Below are 22941 nucleotides of genomic sequence, written 5' to 3'. Positions count from 1 at the left end.
TCGAAGGACCCTGCACCATGTGAGCGCCACAATGATCCACTGTGATACCCAACACCAGCTTGGGGATTAACGGCAGCATAAATTAGATCCACCATGGACTGGTTTGAACTTTTTATTTGTGATCACCTTTTCTGTTTTGCTTCAGGTTTGCAGGCAGATTATAAGTAGACTCTGTATTGTAGTACAATTGTTGCTATTTAATAAACGTCTGTTTGATATTCATTGCTATCACCTTTGATAGCCAGACACAGGAAAATTGTTGACAAGCTCGTAAATGCAAGAGGACGGCATGTCGTTGTGCCTGAACCCATGTAACCCTAACCCTAGGTTCTAATGTGCCAATGAGCACTATGGGCACACAAGATGAGTCAGCCATCACTGTGTTATAAGTGCTGACTGCTGGGGTTTATATTTAGTCGTTTTGGTAATGTCAATATATTGATAGCAGGAAAAACACGTCAGGGATACCTCAGAAAAAGGCTTACGTGATTGAGAAATACTGCTTAGTGTGGGTTTTTGTGTCCAGATAAGCCGCTGCGTGACTTCTAATTGGAGCCACATGGATCTAAAACATGTTAAAAGTCCAAAAGGGAAGTCAGAGTTCTCTATGTATGCTTGTTTATGGAAAATATGCTTTAAAACACACATTTTCATGAGTGAGTGTTATGTTGCGTGCGTTTCATGTGTGCCACGATGTTTAACTTCCTATCTATCTGCTGACCCGCAACAAGTCTTGTCTTTATCAACACGACCCGCAGGCCTTTTGCATCCCATGAAAGGCTCCCTTGGAAGCGATCGGTCGTGGTCCTTTACGCACCTTTTATGTGCATCTGGTGATGGCGTTGAAACAGAAGCACTCCTTTTCAGCGGCCTAATCAACCAAAAGCTGGGAACATCCACAAGTTCAGGGATTCATGTTGCAAAATGGCTCTTTTAGTCATCAGATCGCAGCAAACTCAAGTTCCCTCTCCCAGTCGATGATCTAATTCTCAGAAAACTTGCACAAGGCCGCTAAGAAGCTGCTGGATTTGCAGGTTTCTATTTGAACTTTTTGCAACGTTTTTTTTTTTTTTTTTTTCCCCTCTCTGTCCTTAGTGTGTTTGCCAAGTGCAACACATGATTAGAGTCCACCAATAGTAATTCTACTCAGTCCCCTCTGCTCCAGCTTTGGAGGAGAGATTTGTAGGGTTTATATTGTTGTTGTTTACTTATAATCTTTTAAAACTGAGGCACAGTTTCATAATACCTCGTAAAAGTAGTAAGCTTGTGTCCTGTACTCGTTTATGTGGTCTTGGGTTTGTAAATCACACTGCATGGGGGGGGAAAAAAAAGGAAAAGGTTTTTATGAGATATGGCTCAGATCAGGCTGTCGAGCTTTCTCAACAATTGACTGTAGGGCTGTGCACACAGTCAGGGATTTGTAACTTGCACTATTATCCCCTTTCTAGCTCCTCCACCAAACACAACTCAGACTGCGTTCGACTGGAGAGCTCCTTATAAATAAAGCTCCTCGGAAATTAACGCTTTCCATCATTTCTATGTGTGGTCGCATTTAGATTTTTATTGAAGGTTACAATTGCTTCAGTGTAGATGAATAAATACAGCTGAATCCGACGAAGTTAAAATCAATTGAAAAGTTTATTTTCCTCATGGTTTTATCTACATTATCTTTAACATATTTAAAAAGTCTTTCTGGATTATAAAACATCAAAAACTGATCTACATTAGCAGAACTATATTTGAATGTTTCATAATATCGTATCTTTTGCCTACTTTTTTTTTAAACTGACATTGATATTTGTCGCAAAAATAAAAGTCTGAAAATTTGCATCAAACTTTTCAGTGTAAATGTTCTGAGTTTAGAGATAACTAATAATCTAAGTTTTCATTATTGAGTCTGCCTGTTCCAGATTCATTCACATCTCTTTTAAAATTACTTTTAAAGAGTAAATTGTTAACAAGCAAACATCCTCTAATTACACTGTTAAGATTGTAACTTAATTTTCCATGCAATTTTTCAATTCCTTGTCTTTTGACTGGTTTGAATAATTTTCATGTTTTATTCCTATTTTTGCTCTACAGCATTGTGTGCCTAATTTTGATGACTGAATGCTGTTATTCTTATTCTATCTAATGCTACGTTTGCCATTCAGATTTTGGCAGTCATATATTGTGATTTTGTGGTGAGCACACACTTCATTGCAAGAATAACCCTGGATTGACTCCAGGTTGGGAGCTTTGCCTTTGCGTTTAGAATTTGCATGTTCTTCCGCTGCACGCATGTCTTTTCATGTCTTGTCGGAGCATGCCGTTTTCATTTAATATCCTGGTAAACAGCAAAGCAAGTATTATGACTACTGATCTGAGTCTAATGATATTTTTTAAATTCCCCTGGATCTTTTCTTAATCCTTTCAATTGATTCTTTAATTTGCACTCTGCTTTATGTTATCTACTTTCCAAATGTGCAATGCTATGCAAAGCAGAAAAAAAAGAAAAGGAAAAAAAAAAACAGGCTTAATTCAAGGATAACTGTTTCTCATTAAATGCTGACATAACACATAAAATCCACTTGGACGAGCCATGCGGGTGTGTTTGAGCAGGCTGCAGATGCCCAACTGCGCCCACAGTAGGGTGTTCAGGATGGTGTTATAAAATAATTATGTCCACCATCTCTTTTAATGCAAAGCACTTGGAAACCGGCTTTTCAGGAGGGAGAAGAGAAGAGAACAGAGGTTTATATTTTTGTAAAAAAAAAAAAAAAAAAAAAAAAAAAAAAAAGAATTAAAGAAAGAATGTCTTGTTTTGCCAGCACCAATAAGTGGTTGGCTCTTGTACTTTTCCCCTCTGCTGTCGCTGCATCTGGGGAATCACTCAATTATTGAACCACTACTGTGGATGTGTGATTGTGTGCATGTGTATTGCACGCTTACAGGACATGGAACAGGTTGGACGTGTGTGTGTGTGTGTGTGTGTGTGTGTGTGTGTGTGTGTGTGTGTGTGTGTGTGTGTGTGTGTGTGTGTGTGTGTGTGTGTGTGTGTGTGTGTGTGTGTGTGGGTGCATTTATGCGCGTGTGCATTGAGGTGGGCTGAAAGGAGCTGCAGTAATTTCGCAGAGCAAGAACTGTGCGCCTGCCCCACTTTCAGGCTTTTAATCATGTATAGACACTTGGGGCACTCCTCCTGCGTGTGTGTCTCTGTGGTGTATGTTCTCTACTCGCTGTGTGTGTGTGTGTGTGTGCGTGTGTGTGTGTGTGTGTGTGTACAGTACCCACGTTAAGCAGAGTGCGAGAGAGGGTTTTTTGGTACAGTATGTGTCAGAAGAGAATGCACTTAAGAACTCCCTGACCTGAGACTACCCTGTGTGTGTGTGTGTGTGTATGTGTGCTTGCGTGGGTGTGTATTTGTGTGTGTGAGTTCTCATGCGTGCATCTGTTTACTTTCATCACAGAAAGATAAAATCTGTTGGCGATTACTCCACTCATGCAAACCTTTGAGCTGCAGCGGGTTCAATGACAGTGATTTAGAAGAATTTACTTTGTCTCGATGTCATTTTAACTTTTGAAATTTTGATATAATTACTTAAAAAAAGAAAAAGCTGGAAGTGAAGCAAAATGCTGCACAAATAATTTAAAAACCTTTGAAAACATCCATGCTTACAAAAAGTGGCGTTTAAGTCTCGATGGAGAGATTGAAACTTTTTTGTTAAAGTGTTAGTTTGGTATGTGGAGTTTCAGCAAATTGCAATCTCCTCCTGACAAGAGCTGTTTGTGTGTGTGTGTGTGTGTATGTGTGTGTGTGTGTGTGTGTGAGTGAGTGCACATTCAGTCCATTGGCCCTTACAACAATGTAATCTCAGTATGACCTTCCTGTAGTTTGCAGCCCCACGGTACCATCCCTGTGACTAACGCCCAGCCTAACAAGCTGCCACAAGCAAATGCGCCATTGTGCTTGACGAGAACACAATATAACACTGTATGCAGCCGAGGAGCGAGCTTCCACACGCCTCCTCGCCGTGTGTGACACACACTACGCAGCGTTTTGTAATATAAGAATGAGTTAGGGAAAAAAAAAAAGTATTAATCATGTTATGTAGGTGTGTTTGTTTAGTGATTGGCTGGACTTTAAAAATAGATCAATCTTAAGCAATAATCCTTCACATATAAATTAAGTGCAATTAGTCAGCAGGTTACAAAATGCTGGTTTTTTTATTATCTGCACATGCTGCACTTTAAACCAGATATCAGTGTGAATTAACTGATTATTTGCTTCTTATCGTTTGCCGTGGCGATGATTATTATGACGATGGGATGATTTTGGAAGCGTGGCGTCTGCGCAGGTCGCAGTCGACGTGTCCGAACGGCAGGACGGCGCCTCTCCCACCCGTCCAGCATTGACAGCAGAGCTCACTATGGAATGCTCACTGGCATGAGGGGCGTGGCCTGGCCGTGTGAGCCACCCCTGACCCTCTGACCTTGGTTATGCAACCGATCGTCAGGCCTTTGTGGGAACGAGAGGGAACAGCTTTTTATGATGTGTCATGCTGCTGACATGACTGAACAATGACATAACCTAAAGTCAGGAGGAACTGCAGCGCTGCGCCGCACATTTTTACTCTGCATCCTGCACATGAGTGCACATACTCGTACGTGTACAGAGCATTAGCAGTCAAGGTTAAACAAAGCGAGCTGGACCTTATTTGGGTTAAGGGCGGCGTAGCGCGTTGGACCTGAGCCACAAACTCATGCACACACCCATGCACACACACACGCACGCACGCACAAAAACACAGATTGTGCTCACACCTGTCAGTGCTGCCGTCTGCTTCGTCCTCTTTCTTGTTGTCTCTGTGTTCCTTTGTCCCCTCTGTCTTGGGCATCTCCAGGGACAGCTGGCGGGGCAGTGTGAGCACCTGTACTTCGCCTGTGCGCATCTTCTGTGCGTGTCAGGAGGTGTTGTGAGGGTGGGTCTGCAGTAACTCGGCCAAATATATGCGTGTGTGTGTGTTTATTGTGTCCTGTGTGTGCATGTGAGCACCTGTGCTGCCAGCAGGGAGCTGCCATGGCCGTGGTGCCTCCTGACGTACGCTGGTGACTTCCTAAGGTCGTGCTGGGAAACCCATAATAACGATTCTCTTCTTAAACTTGGCTTGCCTTACAGTCCGGCAGAGGATGTGGAGGAATTTGCTGCGTGACTGTGAAATACAAACATGTGCACAAGAGCGCAATTATGCTTCAATTGGCATGTTTTCTTTCTTTGCACTCTGTGTCAAACCAGTTTTCTCGTAAAAAAGATGTTTATCTTGTCACGAAGCTTTTCCAACCAGCCCCGGGGTTCTGTGTGCAAGTGTCAGCGCAATGTCAGCGTAGCCCGAGGGGATGGACATGAACACTGTGCGTATTTCAGGTCCTCACTGTAGTCAAAGCACAATTGTTGCACAATTCAGGGTTTTTTTTGTTCATTTGTAGAGAATTGCTTCTTTTTTTTTCCACACTATTTATTAAATACAGTTTAAAGTCATTTAGCGTGCATATTAATTACAAATTAGAGCGCAGCAGTTGTGAAGCCTCAAAATTAAGGAAAGAGTATTTACCTTTAAGAAGAATCTTTCATTCAGTCGCTGTTTCGGTCTGCACCTGCTTGACCCAGTTTATTTTAGTTACCTTTCAAAGAAGAAACAGGCAACGTTGGAGTACTGCTGCTTTGCATGAGTGTCCTGATTGGTGTGTGTATGGTTACACTTAACTTTCTCCGTCCTTTCCAGCTCTGTGTTGCTCAATAAATTAGATATGTTCTTGATTTAAAAAAGATATTGCTATGGTCGAGTTCTGTGGTTAATCTGAGCATTAGGTGGCGAGCATGTCGCCGAGCCGCGTCTCTCCTCTTTCTTCTCCTAAAATGTGTGGGATTCATTTTCACGTTGCCTTTACTTCTCCCGAAGATGCAGCGTCAACATTTGCTCTGATTGCAGACTATTTTGTGTCCCCGGTGAACTTTAACTTTGGCTTATACAAGCAATTAAACCATCAGAAGGAAATGGCTCTCTTGCCACAGTTAAAAGCACGGCCGACAAGAAAAAGAGCAGAGGTTGAGTCGTCGTTCGACAAAACTCTGACAGGAATAAAAGTGTGGGGGCGAATGGGACTAAAAGTTTGTGTCAAGCAGTTGAAAGAGATCTCATGAAGCCTGCTCTTACAGCAACAGCTTGTATCCCCTTCGCTTTAATACCGCACTAGTCCGTAATCCGGCCATTATACCTGCTGCCTGCCTCGCTGTGAGATTACTGTCTCTACGCTCTCGCTGTACTCTTGGTGGATTTTAATTGGTGAGTTAGTCGATTATGATATTCACTTTAATCTGGTCTTGGTAGCTTGATGCCCGTGAAGTTTACGTTATGGTAAACAATGTGTCAAGATCACAGTGAACTCTTTATAGTTTTCAAGATCCCGTCTGTACGCGTGCATATATTGTATGTACGTGCAGTCTTTGAAATGAGGAAAGAAAGACTTGGGAAAGGATCAAAGGCGGTAGATTATTACTATGCATGCGTGGGAAGCATATTCTGTATGTCTTTTGAATGTTTGCTGAAGTGGGAGAATGCGGTGCGTGCACGCGCGCGTGCGCGCCCACACTTTTTGAAGCTGCGTCTGTGTGCGTGTTCCCTGCAGGCCCCCCTCCCAGCGTATTCTCCTTATCCCGGCGCAGGGATCCTGGGGAGGCGATCAAAGCCGGGCTCCCTGCGACTCCCGTGTCTCGGGGCCCTGCGCGCTAGCGTGGCTCGACTGAGGAATGCTGAGTAATTCCCTGAGGTGGGAGCCCGCGCTCTGATGTTCAACACGAGCGAACTCCGTCTGCTTCGCTCGCACACGTTAGCTCCCCGCACACTCGTATGTTCACAGGTCAAAACAGCACCCAAAGGTTCAAAGTAAGAAGGAGCAAATTTCCACTTTCCACTCGGTTGTTTCCTGCGTCTTTACAGGGGCGTGGATGCCTGTGTGTGCGAGCACGCACGTTCTCTTCTCGGTGTTTTTTTCCCTTCTTGCGTCTGTTTCTGTCACGTGTTGTTGAGATGTTTTATTGTGATGTGTTGCCTGGGACAATGCGAGTATCAGAGGGAAGAGAAGAGTGCATGTCAGAGAAGGAAATGTGATTAAAGAAAGAGCTGAGGGGAAGAGGTGAAAAATGGGAATGTTGGATTTGATTAAACCTTGGTTGGTCTACATTTATGCTCTTTGATTCAAAGGAAATAGTGCATGAAAATACTCTTTCCTGAGGATTTACATCACCAGCACTCCTCTGCACTACTTTCTTTTGGCTTTTTTCCCTCCGTTTCTTCTCTGAAAACTTGCAGAACTCTTTTGTAAAGTGGTTGATGTAACCTTGATGGTTGACTTTCACGTAACTTTCTCTGCACTTAATAACTCCCTTTTGTTAAAATTGTCATCTCAGGGATTAAATAGCTCTTATTCAGACCTAAACGGTGTAACAGAACATCAGGAGATGCTCAATTAATGTCCCAGCCTGTAGAAAGGGTTTTCAATCCAAACCTCTGCAGGATTTTCCATCCATCCGTCCTGAAACTCAATAATCTATAATTAGTGTTAGTAATATAACTTTTGAGTTGTCAGCTCAGAGCACGTTCCAGAAACCTCAAAGGTTTGTTTTTGGATTGTGGGAGAAAACCAGAATACTCAAAATGAGAAAATCTCTACATGCACATGAAGAACATGCATTCGTGAAACAGAACGACCCACAAACCCAGGCTGGAACAGATAAATCAAAAAGCAGGTACATTTTCATCCTCATGTGTCTTTTCACATCAGGCTGCATTATCTCGGCAGGGAACAGCGTGTCAGGGCATCGTCGACTATTTCGAACCACACCACTATCTGTGCTATCTGGGTTGCCAGGCGTGCTATTGCGTATGTACACACACTGTGTGAATGGTAGTGGAGATTTGTCTGTGTTTATCAGCAGAAAAAGCGTGATCATCAGGTACACACGGGAACATTTGGGCAGCTTTTAAGGAGAGCTGAACTTTGGCCCGCATTGATAGCGCTGAGGGTTAGCGAGTGAGTTGCATAACTGAGATAATTTATGTTTCTTTCAGCGTCTCATTGTAAATGCGGGGCTCTATTTTTCGCTTGTGTTTCACCTGCTTCTCTCAGTTTTCAGTTTATTGAGCTGTACTCGCGTAGTAATAGCTCACAAACTGTATTGCCAAAGCAAATATGTTATCCTTTCAGCTTGTAAGGGCACTCTGCAAGCTGTGTTTCTAGAACACCCTGCATGAATATGGGGTTTTCACTCATATGTGGGTCATGTGTGTTTGTAAAACTTTTATGAGTACTTTTCAGCATTTCTATCTTGCTAACCCGATGCGACACAGACACGCATATCGAATGTGTCTAATTTGCAGGTCCACGTTCCTTTAGGTCGTAATTACACCTCTCAGATGCATGCAGACAGATTCAGACTGGATTATGTTCAGCTAACCAGCCTATCATGGCTGGCCAGTTAGTTGCTTGTCCTATTATGTGCAGCCAATGAACCCAGGACCTGCAGTGCAATCCAAGAACTTTGCAACGCTGCACTTTCCCCTGTCCTGGGAAGCTGGTGCTTATGACGCATTTTAAACCAGAAAAACAGCTTGTTTATTGCAGTGTGTCTTTTGTTGGGGAGCCAAGTAATAGTCAGTTTCAGGAGAATTCCCTTCTCAGGCCAGTTGCTTGCTGGTACTTTCTGCCCGTTCCTTTTATTGCAAGATTTAATAACTTTTTTTTTTTTTTGGTAATCTGCAAAAGTACAAATGAAGTACAAAGGCATCACAAAGGGAGACATGCTTACTTTGCCAAACATGTCAAAAGGGAGTGTGGTGTGCCTCGTCTCCTGAGAAAATGGCTTAATAAATATAATAACATACAAAGAGGGAATAAGTCAATAATGTGTGAGAACACTATTCAAATGGGAATGAAATGTGACAGACTATTAGTTCGAAACAACTTTGGTAAAACAGACCCTATGAAACATGATAAGAATATTCCATAAATACCCTGAGAGTTGAATGTCTGTTTCTTTGTTCGCTGTCTGCTGGTGGCGTCTCTGTGAGTGACGGAAAACATTAGCCAGACAAGCCAGGTCCCTTTTGTAACACTTGCGAGAAATACAACTCCCGATAGAATTTGCCATTATCTCTTGGAAGTTGTATCTTCTCAAGGACACTCGAAAATTGAGTTTATTCTGACATTAACCATCACAATGAAATGACTGCGTGACCTCTTTTATTCTATCGGAAACCATGACAAGTTAAAATGTGCCTAAGAATAACTTCATCTGAAGATCCCAGTGTGTGTGTGTGTGTGTGTGTGTGTGTGTGTGTGTGTGTGTGTGTGTGTGTGTGTGTGTGTGTGTGTGTGTGTGTGTGTGTGTGTGTGTGTGTGTGTGTGTGTGTGTGTGTGTGTGTGTGTGTGTGTGTGTGTGAGCAAGTGTTTCCCTACCTGCATGCAAGGACAGCAGACAGGAGACTATTAGAAACTTTGTGTTTTCATTATATTCTAGGAACATTGCACCGACTCAAAAACTCAAAACACTGCTACTTGAGGAATGCTGACCCTAACCTTAAATTGACCTCAGTCTAAAACCTAAAAATGGTCTTTTCTTCCTGTGCGATGACTGCAGTGACAGATTTACATCCCCTCAACAGTAATAAATGTCAGTGTGTGTGTCGGCACGCCTGCGCACCGAGGGCCTGCCGGGATTATTGAGTGCCTTTTGCAACAGACAGAGGAGTGAATGCGAGGCTGCTGAGTAGGTGGAAAAAAGTAACTGTGTGTGTTTATTTACAAGCCTGAAATGAAAAAGAACATGATAAAGACACAGACCAGGTGAACCCAGGTGAAAGCTCCGTCTGGTATCGATTTGACCCCTTCAGCTGACCAGAGACACGTATTGATCTATGCGAGGCATAGGTTAAAAGATGGCCAAACAGGAAAGGATACAACCACAGAGAACGAGATGATAAAAGAAAGCCATTACCTGATATTGCTATCAGATAATCGGTTTTATTGATTAATATTTTGATATTCAGGTAATTTAAATGAGACAACCCTGGATTTGCTGTAATGATTTATTCCATGCTTTTGGCAGTAAAAGTTTAAAGTGTGTCAGTACATGTTTGCTGCTGGTTGAAGATATCTGTCTCTGTATACTGCAGTGAGCGTCAAAAATGACAGGCAGTGTCTGAACACATTAGCTTTTTATATCCTGATCATAAGAGGCATGACTTGTTCAGCTGATATTTTAACTCTAAAAGAAAAAAGACACTGCACTCTCTGCTTGTTGCACAAGTTTAAAGCTGCATTTAAGTTAAAATGTTGGATTTAGACATGATTAAAAGGTTTCATGGATGTAAATTAAAATGTAGTATTTAGCATATCTCCTAATCTTTGCTTGAACTTTGACTGTTTTCATTCACTGTTTGTGAGAAAGTTTCCTTCTTTTTCCACATTTTTTTTTTTTTTTTTTGTTTGCGTGCGTTTTTGTTTGTTGTTCAGATTTTCCGAGTGTTTTTGTAACTCTTACACAAACCAGGTCATTTTTGGGTTTCGTGTGTGTGTGTTTTTGTTGAAGTGTGTCAGCGTAGTATAAACAACCCCCCCCCCCCCCAAAAAAAAAAGAAGTGTACTATCACCTGACGTCTGCAAGGCCCACTTTGTCACATGATGAACTGACCTGATTTCAGGTTGCCGGGGCGATGCCCTTTCTCGGGGTTCGATCCGATGCTCGCCTCTGGCGTGTGTGACCCCGGGACATGTTTCCACCACCGAGGCAACAGCCTCCAGGTTCACCGTGTAAATGAGAAGGATGCATCGAATGTAGATTTTCTCTCCGCGCTTGAAATAAAAACACCGCAGCACGTTTTATTAACCTAAAGAAGATCAACTCGTTTGTTTTCACGAACGTCTCGCTACGCAGCCGTTGAAGTTAGGCTCTCACCGCGGCGATACATGACACGATAATGCTTCGCTCCAGGTTATGGTGGAGTGCCACTTGAGTAGTCGGGGGATTAAGTGCTCTGCACAGTAGATGTAAACAGACGTTTTCTGGTTCTTTAAGCATTTGATGCACGGTGCTTGAAAATAGCCTTTTTGTTTCCTTGAATGGCGCACTCACCGAGCAGAAAAGGAGAAGCGAGGCACTCTCAGTACTGGTTCTGGCTTTAGACAGAAATGGCTTCTACTCTATAGTGGTAATTAGGCAGCTGAACTGTCAGTTTCCATGACAGAGCCCATCGAAGCTCTGTAAAACAGGAATGAGCTATTCTGTACATGTGGGATATATTTTATTCAATCCGACTGGTCAAAGTCTTGTACATCTAAAAAATGCTCATATCAATTAGAGGTTAACTGATTTTAATTTAGAAAAAAATTCTAAGTAGAATTTTTGGTGCAGCAGGTTCAGTCTGGAGGTTTGTTGAGTTCATATCTGTGATTCTAAATACAATTAAAAAAAAACACAAATAAAACAACTATTTGTGATCTGAACCACACAACACGCAAAGAACCAATCAATCTAAATATTTCCTCCAGAGAAACACTTTTTTCTTTTCATTTCATCGTAACAGCCTCGACTTTACTGCAGGCTGTGGGTCAAAGTGAAACACCGTCCTCACGGACAGAAAGTGGGTCAAGTTCATGAAAGAAACCTAAATGACTACAAACAGGAATATTTTCTGTTAAAAAAAAAAAAGAAAGAAAAGAGAGAGAAGGACACAGACCTCAAACCACTGTCTCATGTGGGTAAACAACGCGTGGTTGCCATGCCGATGGAGTGTCAGTGTATAAATAGCATGGGTGTTTGTTCTGAATGCTCTTAGGAGAGGGATGCTGTGCAACAGCGAATGGGAATTAGCAGAGAGACAGTGTGTGATGGTGTGCAAAATCACAAGCGCACACACACACACATTCACGACAGCAGATGCTTGAGAGAAATTAGAACGTGCATTTGCTTTGTCATTTATTTTATTGGTGTAATTCATCCTGCTTACATTTATCACATCCAGCTGTATTATTGTGTTTAAATAAGATAAATATGAGCCGGAAGCTGCAGCTATTCCCTTTTTTAATGATCACGATCTCTTCCTAATATGAACCAAAGAACAAGGTATGCTGGGAAAAGAGGATTCCCTTTATGTAATGATGTGTATCCTTTAATATGTTTTATGCATCTACATCCAATTTGCCTAGTTTCTGCTACACCATTAAGAAAAGAATCCTCCGTAAGTAGTTATATTTTTTTTAAAGCATATTAGTGAACTTTAAACACTTTATGGAGATTAATTTAACTGCTCTTTATTTAATTTATTTGAGGTCAGGGATGAAAGGTTGGTTTTGCTCTTTTGCTTTAATTCAAGAAACAACCTTGTGGATTGATGATATTATTTGATAAAAAAAAAAAAATCATACCGTTGTTTTTTTTTTTTTTTTTTTTTTTTGGTCACATTTTAGTTCCAAACTGAAAAAAGTAATTCAGTAGGAAATATCACTTGGCAGAAGGTAAAGAGGTTCTTTGAATGAATTTGTTATTAACTGTGTGTGTATGTGCGTGTGCGTGTGTGTGTGTATATGTGTGTTCCCCCTGCAGGGAATGGTGACTGCACCTGCAGACAGACAGATGTGAACGGACACAGAGACATCTGGGACGCTTCCCTCCCCAGACTCCACATCAGGAACCTCAGCTCCACTCAGTTGTCAGCTCTTCACCGAGCAGCAGGCTCCGCCTACTCCACCCGTCTAGCTCCGCCTCCTCCGCTCAGGTAGGACTCGGAGTCGGACGACATTTTTTCATCAAGTCTGGTTTCTTCCATACGAGCGGATGTGTCCGCTTGTCGTTCGTCTCTTTATGTGTTTGATTGTGGCACGAAAGCAAAGTCTATCATGGTGCTTTTTGATTAAAATGTAATTTTATGTTTAATTCAAACATTGTGAAGTTTCTGTCATCATGCTTTGGTGATAGAATGGCTTGTTGTTCAATCTATTTTGATCCTTGGGCAAGTCACTAAATGCCAATTTTTCCCAATAGTCCTATGAACAGCATGCATGGCTGCTGTTGAAAGATCATGCGAAGTGGGAAAAAAAAGACTTTTGTGTCTTTAAACCTTTTACTAGGGATGGATAGTTGGATAAGTGTTCTGCAGCTAGCAGTTTGTTTTTGGGTTTATTGAACTCGCCTTCCCAGTGTTACAGTCTCATTTCTGCTGCTCCTCATGAACCGGATGTCATAACTGTGTTTGTGGCTGATCGTAAAACCCTCCTCAGGATGGACTGTACTCACATTATCCCTGCTTCTTTTTCTGTATGTGGGCTGACCTTTGATTCTTCTCGTTTCCTTTCCTCTCATTCACCTTGGCCCTCCCACTGTAACGACTCTCTACCCAGCATGCCCTTCTCTCTTCACCCAACTTCGCTCTCTCTCTCTGTCTCTCTCTCTCTCACGTCGCTCTCTTTCTATCCATTTTTTAACCCGACCAGCTCTCTCCAAATTTCTTTCTTTTCGTGTCCTTGCCCTCCAACTGTATCTATTGAAGCTCTTCCATCAGCGCTTTATCTCCGTCTCACCAGCTGTGTGTCGGAGCTCCTCACTCCCTCCGACGAGAGACAGAAAAGACGAGCTTACCGAGAGAGAAAGTGATACAGCCCGCCTTTCGTCTCAATGAACATTTCTTACTCCCGTCTCCTCCTCAGATGTATATAAAGACAGAGTAGTACAGATAAGACTTCCATATACTCTGAAGTTCAATTAATTTGGGGGGGGGGGGGGGGGGGGAAGCCCACAAACCCAGATAGAAGTGCCTTTTGAGCCCCGTCCTTTTAGCAGCACGCCGCCTTTTGACTAAATAGCTTTTTTGTTTATAACCCCTCGGCAATCTACAGCTATACTTGACTCACCGGCAGCATCGTTAGATTTCACTGCGAGGTACTTCACTGTGCTCAGGGACTCGCTTCATAACTCTACAAACATGTTTTGAAGTACAGACTAATTAGTTTATTAAATTAACGTTGTACCAATTCAGAGAGGAGCAGTGAAGAGGAGGGTGAAATCAGGAGAGCTGCGAAGAGAGAGCACAAAAGAAAGGTAATCTGCAGATGGAACAAAGTAGATAATTAAGTGAAAAGGCCTGAATTTAAAGTATCGTTATTGGATTTTTATTTTCCTGAGATTCAGCCTCTCTCTCTCTCTCTCTCTCTCTTTCCTCCTTTCTGCTCTCGCTCGATCTTTATTCAGCCATCAGTCTCGCTGAATTAAAAATTCCACATTTCGCCCTCCCCGCCGTCTTTTCCGCTTTTGTAAATTCACTGTTGACAGTTGTCTTTCTCTGAACTGAAAACCCTCAGAAATGAGCAGATGGACGGGTGACAGTCTGAAAGCTCCAACAATTACACTGGGCGGCGCGTCGCGATCATCAACATATGGCTGGCGGTGCGCCACATATAGACCAAGCCGTGTATTTATATATACATGGAAGTCGGAGCTGTGAAGCCTCAATCGGTATGTGGCATAAATCACGCGGGATTCACGTTTAAATGTTTGACGCGCGCCTTATGTTAGATCCTGCAGCACCGAGTTCAACAGTAGAATGAGCTTATGTTACTTGACAGCACGATGCGATCGCCTTCCTGTAGGATATTTAGCTTCATCTTATTCCTGATCGTTGTATTTCAGTCTGTTTCACCTTCAGTGTTTGAATGTGTCTTTACTTTCCATTTGTGTTATTTTAGTAAGAGATGAGTGTGACCTTGTGAATGTAACTGATATTGTATTAGCTTCTAAAAGCACTGAAGCCACGAGCGACTGGCACTCTCTAAATGCACTTCAAGAAGAAAAGTTCAACCCCAGGGATGCTTTAAAAGGTATTTTCAGGCTGTGTTTCTCCCTGATCATTTTTAAAGATGCAAAAATTAAAAGTAACAAATTATTTTGCCATTTATTTATAATGGAGTTAATGAGAAAACTTCTTACAAATCACTCCTATTTAAAGATTTGAATCAAAATAAATAATAATAATACCTCCATATATATAAGCTCATATTTCTGACAAGAATTTTAAAAGAAGTTATTAGATAATGTGAACACATCTCAATGGGTGCTAACTCTTCTGTGTCCATTTCACTTTTTAATGGATACTATGATCAAATATGGTCTCAAATGGTCACATTTAACTAATCAGATTTAAGTTCTGTGGTCTTATGCACCACCCGGGGGTATAATAATGACAAAACACATCTGTATTTGTCTGTATATGTTTATATTGCATAGGCTTTATGGTTTGTCATTGTTGCCAGTCCTCAAAAATCCAACACAAACAAGTTTGTTTCTGAGTTCAAGGTCTTTCCATGTCGTCACATTTTTGACCCAGTAAATAGTCAAAATAGACAAAAGGGCTTTTGACACAATTCCCCCAAATTACTATCAGTTGTTTGCAGTTGAAATCCAATGTATGCTATGAGTTACTATGAAATATATCTGACAATTTTGTATTTAATCTGTAGTTAACCCTCTTGTGACCTGTTATTATTTTCCCGCTGACCGAATTGATTTTTTTATGTGTTTCTGACCCACCAAACATTATGTCATTCACCAGTTCTCTGTATTTTTGAACATGATCAATTTTCATGTTTTTTTTACTATTTTCCTTGATTGAATTGAGTAAACAAAACCGAGAGAAGCAGAGAAAAATAATTTCGAGAAAACCAGAAAATTAATTGTTTGAATGAACAGTGAAATAAATTGCGCCTAATTTCAGAGTTTTATGTTCGCTGTTTTCTAGGAAACCTTCTTTACAAATCAGGAACATGATCAGCCATCTGTCAACCGGTCTTAAGGCATCAATTGATGCACCCTTCAGATTTTCCCATTACTCGTCGCTTGTAACTTCAAATTCGCATCATCCTCGGGGCTTGTTTGCAAAATATGCTCAGCTTTGATTTTAATATTGCAGAACCGGGCCGTGAAGATATTTTCCGTGCCAAGAGAAAGAAAACTTATTTATGTCTTGCAGGGGAAATCTGACAGCTTTATATGGATTCAATCAATTTTCAGAGATTGATTTTTTTCTTTTTTTTTTTTTTTTTTCATTTGAAACTGAAATTACTCCCACCCACTCTCTCATGGTTCGACTCGGTGCCGCCCGCAGCGGCGGCTCGCAGTAATCTCAAAGATGTCAAATTCCTAATTAACCCAAAATGCTTTTTATGATAAAGCTTCGCATGAGGCTTTCGATATCCAGCGCTGCCAGAGGGGGAGAAATGCTCCATGTAAAGAAAGCTCAATCCGTCCCTGTTGTCTTCCATCTTTAGTATCTCGAAGTACAAAACACACATTAAAAGGTGTTTCCGCATATATTATATATTGTTTATTTTAAGCCTCGTGTGCTTGATGTTTGGATAAATATTGACATCAAAAGATGGATAATTAGAAGAAGTGAATTTACCACATGTTCTGTACCAGGCGATTTGTTTTATCTGGGGCTTTAGAGGGTTAAGTAACCTGAGAGAACAGAGCCTCGCTCCTGCTCCTCTGTGTGAGCATGGATTTCCCCTTCTCTATTTTCTTGTAATAGCTGCGCTCTGCTTTATTTGATCTGGGCCCCCAGCCTCCAACCTCTTGTAGTGGGATTGAATTGGGTTTGGAGAGCAAGGCACGCTTGCATGCATGCATGCATGCATGCATGCATGCAGGTGCATGCACACACACACACACACACACACATGCACGGCCATTTCTGACACCAGTAGTGGGAATGAAGGGATGACCTCTGTCAGGTAAAATATATGCAATGAATCAGTGAAATATCTACATGAATGAAAGCCTGGAACTTGCACCCATCCTATGTGCAGATTGGAGTTTCCTTTTCCTCTTCTGCTTTCTGTCTTTTCTTGCTCGCCACCATCCGTCTTGCGAGTCTCTTTTTCAATCTCTCGCGATACCTCATTGCCTTCACTCTTCATGTCAAACTCTCTCCACACACATACATCCGTCTCTCCCCTGCACACTAAACAATTAGTCAATCAGCTTGTGTGGTGTTTCTGATTGATTTCATCCAGACTGATTATTGTGCCTGAGCTGCAAAGAGGCGAAGAGGGAGAGGAAAGAGACGCATTCTCAATTAGAGGAGCAAAACTGAGACTCCCCGCTGCGGATTTATTACTTCCTCTTAACGAGCGTGAAAAAATGATGCAGTGAAGATCTTTGGGAGACGATTACACAAATGCATGTGAAAATTCCAAAACAGACACTTCTTTTTCCTGTGGTCATATTTCCACACAACTCTATTAAAACCTTTGAAAGAGAATTTAAAGGAAAAAATTAGAGCTGTCTGTTCAGGAATGAAACTCTTTCACAGTAAACTCCAGCAGCGGCTGGTCCTGCTTCACACTTTGACTCTCGGTTTATAAAGGAAAGATGTTGAAGTCAGATTTAATACTGGTACAGGAGGTCCAATGGCTTCCCCCACAGGAGCTAATCAGTGTGCATGTCTGCTCAGCGTAACCACTGTGCTCCACTACTTTGTCCTGTGTGTCTTTCTAAAAGCCTTACAGTTTATGTTTGCTTGTCAGCACGCCTTTTATGTTAATACAGCAATATACTTTCATCTTCACACGTCTGCATCTCTGCGAGCCCGCGCTGCACGTTGTGTGGGCGTGTTTGACGGAGAGACACAACACGAGGCGGTGTGTATGTGCGCCATAGCACACTGGCTGTATATGTAAGGGAAATGTCATCTGCAGCTGTGGGATATTGACTGAAATTCGCCCATCAGCATGGAAAAACATGTTGCTGTAGGTCGTCACTAATGAACCGTACAAGCGCTGGAACATTCTGCGTGTCAGTGTGCGCTACTGCGTGGATGTGAGGGGAGCGGGCCCGCACACCTGGATAAAAGTTGTGACTGTGGCATGTTGCATCTCGGCACTGAACGTTTTTCATAGCCACACAACATAACAATGTGCATTTATGGAGTTGTCAGGAAGTTAAATAGCGTTTTGGGCTATAACTTGTGAATATGTGGGCTGACTGGGGCTCAGTTGATCCTCCATCTTGCATAATGCCCATATGCACCTTACATGGTAGCTGTTGCCATTAATTTGTGTCTGAACGTGACTGACGGTGCAAAGTGCCTTGAGACGATAACTTCCCATTTCTATAAAGCAGCTTGTCTTTTATTATTTTAGTCTCCAGCTGTTTTAGTCTCCGCAGCGCTGCGGACATTGTGTTCATACTGAACCTGTTTTATCGCTCTCGATAACGAAACTTAATTGGACCTGAATCACTCTGAATTCAGTTCAGTCTCTTTTAGGAGAGTAAAGAGAGCATGTGGGTGCCTGCCTGTGGAATTCTATTTTGTGCGGGTGCTGTTATTCACACCGGCGTGCTCGTCTGCCGTTCGGTGTGATCAGTCCGCCTTCCTTCCGAACTCACACCCAGTTTTGTTGCTCTTTTCTTTGTTTCCTGCGTATTCCCTCCTGCTTTATAGCATTAAGCGGTGAGTAATGACGGCTGACATCATCTCTGGCTGGGCGAGTGCTGACTAATTGGCCAGAGCGATCTGATTGCATTAGATGTTATTCCTTCAGGGTATTCCCTGTCCTCCGCCCCCGCTTTTGAAAGATACCCCTCATTGTTTGCATAGAGCAACATATTGCTTTTGTGAAGCATTGTTCTCAGCTTCATTGTAATCATAACGGGATCAAGGAAACTGCATCAGTTGTAAGCGGGTAGTGAAATTAGCATCTTTGATTTATGGCCGGCGTGCTTTAACCTGAAAGGCGACTGATGTTAAAAGCCGCGATTGCCGCCGATCCTCGACGGCTCTTGTTAATTGCCGTCATCTTAAAATGCATTTCTTGGGATACCTCGAAGAATATTGCAGATGTGCTAAGGGGACGCTAATATCCCGCCGAAATGTCCTTTGTTATTGTGAGGGTGCGATGCCTCCTCGTGCGAGAAAGCAATAACGGTTGAAAAATGAAGTTCCACTTTAGATTTACTAACAGTCACAAGAGGCTTCCCTCCCCACTCATGTCTCCTCCCCTCACTCCCACTATTCCTCAGTCTTCTCCGTTTCATGAGCCTCCTCTCGGAGCCACCTTTTCAAGTAAGGTAAAGTGATTATAGTAATGGATGCCCCCCTACTCCAGCCTCTCTCCTGCTCTCCTTCACGTCGGCCGCTCTGTACATTCTGTTCTGTACATTAGCGCGGCTCCAGGGATGCCCTCGCCCTCTGCGGCTTAATGCAATCACACCTCCGGCGTAAGTGCACCGTGAGTGGCGGGGAAAATTGAGAAGTGCGCCGAGAAAAAGACGGAGTGATACAGGTGGGTGGCGTGCTAGCCGGAGTGATCACATCGCAGGATGATAATTACCTGCAGACAGGATTGAGAAGTCATGCAAATTGGATAATTTACAGGTTTCTTCCTGGGAGTCCTGGTAGGTGGGTAGATTCTTGGTGCAAATGCCATCAACACGTACCTCCTCAAAACTGCTTCATCCAACTTCTGTGCGCTCCCTAGTTACGGAACCAGATCCGTCACTGACTGACTTTTTACTTCTGAGCATTTTCCAATGGATGGATGAAATAAGTATGGACAAAATCTATGTGCATAGCACATGCACGTCAACTACAACAAGGATGCAAACAAACACTCTCAATTTGAGGACACCACCATGATAAGTTACTCAACCTAAATAGGATATTCATCTGCAAAGTCACATTACAGCAATAAAAAGCGATAAGATGCAATAAAATAGTCCTCCCCGAGATAAAGAAGAGTTCAGTTCAGCTCCGTATCAAGCTTTGACATACTTTACAATTTTAAAGGGATGAAACAACAACAACAGAGAAAATGGTCCCTCGGCTCTTGAGAAACAAAGGAAAGCGATTCTCAGCTATTTTTGTGGCTGGTATGCTTGGATGTTCTGAAATAGTCAGGAGTTCACGGTGACAAACACTTTTCCCCAGGAGGAGTTGAGCTCCGTTCAGCAACTTCAGCTCTTAGTGAGATGAATGGGGATGGCCTTTTGTGGTGCCTGGGAAGTCCTTATGCTGAGACCTATGGAGAGTTTATTGCTTTTACAACTAGGCTGTATGATAAAGTGCCATCTTTCTCACCGCCCACTCTCTACCCACCTACTGTTTTTTTCTCCATATCTCACTGTCTGTCTCCATGTGTTACTCCGGCTCCGAGCCTTGTTGCCTTTTGTTATCTCGTTCTTTTTCCACCTCTTTGTCAACTCTCCCTTCATTTTTCTCCCTTTCATCTCGCCATGTCCTTATTCCTCTGTCAGTTCCCGTCTGCGTTTCGCTGCGTGACTTTGTCTCACTCCTTGTCGTTGACTTTGCCGCTCTCTCCCCTTGACTCCCCGTGTCTCCCCCTCTCTTTTATCCTTACCCACAGCGCTGTTAACATCAAGCTGCCGCTGTACTTTTCTGCGTTCGAGGCAGAGTTTCCTCTCGCTTTAGCATGACAGTCGTTTGTCAGCGCGGCTGAGCAGACACAGAGTGGCGTTTCCAATGGTAAATGGGTTGGTAAGTTTATACAGGGCTATTGATCGGACGCTGATATGATGCCTGAGCTGCCTCCCACCATGCCTGATAATTGCCTGCAGAAAAAAAAACAATCAATCCTGTGGTTCTCAGAGTTGTGTTTTGCATTTTTGATGCGTATGTGTATTTTTGTTTGCCGACAGCAGCAGGATTACCTCAGTTCTTTGCAGAGCTGAGTTATCCTTTGCACACATCTCTCGTAAGGAACACACGGGGAAAACAACATATTTCCTGTGGGATTCCCGCCGGCCCTCGTTACAGAACAAAAAAGCCAGTTATTTGTGTTTTGCACACTGTTTTTTCCAAGCCAAAATGCTCAGTCTGAATGAAAGCCTTTTACCAGTATCTCGAAACACTTGACTTTAATGCTCTTCTTGTGAGTCCTTTCATCTGAGGAGAGGTGGATTTTTGGATTGTGTAACAATAGCCAATAGGCTTTTGGTGGAAGAACTTTGGGCCTGACTTATAAGGACCCTGCATAAACTGTGCTACTTTGCAAACTCATGCTTTCACTTTGCGCAAATTTTGCAGCTGGTTTATTAAAAATAACTCAATGATTGATATCACGCTCACACTGGTGAGCTCCAGACTGGGATTCACGCTCTTTAGGTCCTGTTTACACAAGAGCGCTCTGCTGGAAATTGCACTATAAGTCCTTGCAATGTAACTGTAATGTATATTTCAGAAATCCAGCATGTTTATTATATTGTAAGCATGTCAATAAAAGTCCCCTGTAGCGACTTGAATATAAAATGAAAGATATTATTGGCAATGACTTTCTCTAAATACTTGTTTTAACAATAATGCATCTGAAATGAAAATACAGATTAAAAAAAGCACCAAATCTTCCCTGAAGCTTTTAGATAAGAAATTTAGCTCCATGTGATTAATCAATTACCATTTTCCAGTTATTTTTGAAGCAATTGACTTATTTCCTACTACACTAATTATTGTGCCTGCAAATTAAATAATTAATAAATACCGCGGCTATTTGATGTGCACATATTGCACATCCCACCGTCACATTCAATAATTCCTAGAGAGAAATTCTGTTCAGGCAGCAGCAGATGATGTACAATCCTTTACATACTTTCATAACTCCTCATCATAATGAGCTGTGCATGTTGGAGTGAAGCCCTCAGACCCCTTCATAAATGTGTTTGCACAGCGCAGCCCCCTCTCAGCGGTGCCGCCGCCGCCACCGCCGCTCTGATGGGACCTCATTCAGTGTTGTGATGGCCTCAGACAGGGAACGTGCTGTACACATCAGACTGTGGCACAATGCTGCAAGTACCGCCAATGTACAACACTGTACATTGGGCTGACTGATGTGTGGGAGGTTACATGAACACAAACAGTGGGGGAGGAAAGAGCTGCCATCATGTCACATTCAGAAATGTTCAGAAAAGATTTTTCCATCAGGGAAGGAAAAAAAAAAAAGCTTTTTAATTGTTATTGTATTCGCCTGTCATAAATATAAAGCCCAGCTTTGTTAATATTTCTAAAAATACTGTGATAATAAGCCACTGTCTGGACTGTGAAGTCCTTTGAGAAGAGTTTATTGCCATAGGTTGTCTTCCTGAAAAATAATTTAACTATTAGTATAAATGATGATGAGTGCACAGCACACCTCACTCACACACACACACACACACACACACACACACACACACACACACACACACACACCAACCGTTTATCACACTAGTCAGTTATTTACCTGCTAAGAAGAAACGGGGCTGTCTTGATTATGCTGAGATACCATGCAGAGTTTTCTCACCATGATTGGAGGATAACCTCTATGCCTTCTGAAAGAAAAAAAAAAAAAGTTTGTGCGAGTGTGTATACAGTACGTGTGTGTGTATGCGTGAGCAGAGGTGTGTGTGGATGTGTTTGACAGCAAGGATTACATAACGGCGATGCCTGCTGCTGCAGGTCACCAGGAACGACAGGAGGAGCCACACACACACCCTGATATACACACAATACACACACATAAATCATTGCAAATACCAGCATAGGCTGCAGCTGCACGCATACACACTCGCACGGTTACTCATCCTTCTGTCTTGCATTTAGTTATCTTCCACTTTCTTACATCTTTTCAGCATTAAAGCTTAAAGTTTAGACATTAAGACATGCGGCAGTATTTGGTCATGAAAAAGTATAATTTCTATTTGCTTCAGAGCCTCAGTGAGTTCAGTTGCAGCTAGTAGGAGACAGCAGCTTCTTTTGTTTTTGTCTTTGTTCTTCTGAAATATTATTAATAAGGGTATCCAACAGCACAGTTGGGCCTGCCAGTTTCTTTCTTTCTTTTTTTTTTTTTTTTTGCTTTCGAGAA

At 42.3% G+C, this 22941-nt stretch overlaps 1 protein-coding gene across 1 annotated transcript in view; it reads left to right on the top strand.

The window, feature by feature from the left end:
- atxn1a (ataxin 1a) overlaps positions 1 to 22941 on the top strand; it is an 83470-nt gene that overhangs the window by 12162 nt on the left and 48367 nt on the right. Inside the window, exon 2 of the mRNA XM_030121153.1 lies at positions 12641 to 12812. The gene's annotated coding sequence lies outside the window, so the exon portion shown is untranslated. The remainder of the gene's footprint in view (positions 1 to 12640; positions 12813 to 22941) is intronic.

The sequence above is a fragment of the Salarias fasciatus genome, chromosome 22, assembly GCF_902148845.1.
Source record: "Salarias fasciatus chromosome 22, fSalaFa1.1, whole genome shotgun sequence".
Taxonomy (NCBI): domain Eukaryota; kingdom Metazoa; phylum Chordata; class Actinopteri; order Blenniiformes; family Blenniidae; genus Salarias; species Salarias fasciatus.
Note: the sequence above shows the minus strand (reverse complement) of the source record. Positions and strands in the feature narration are given on the sequence as shown.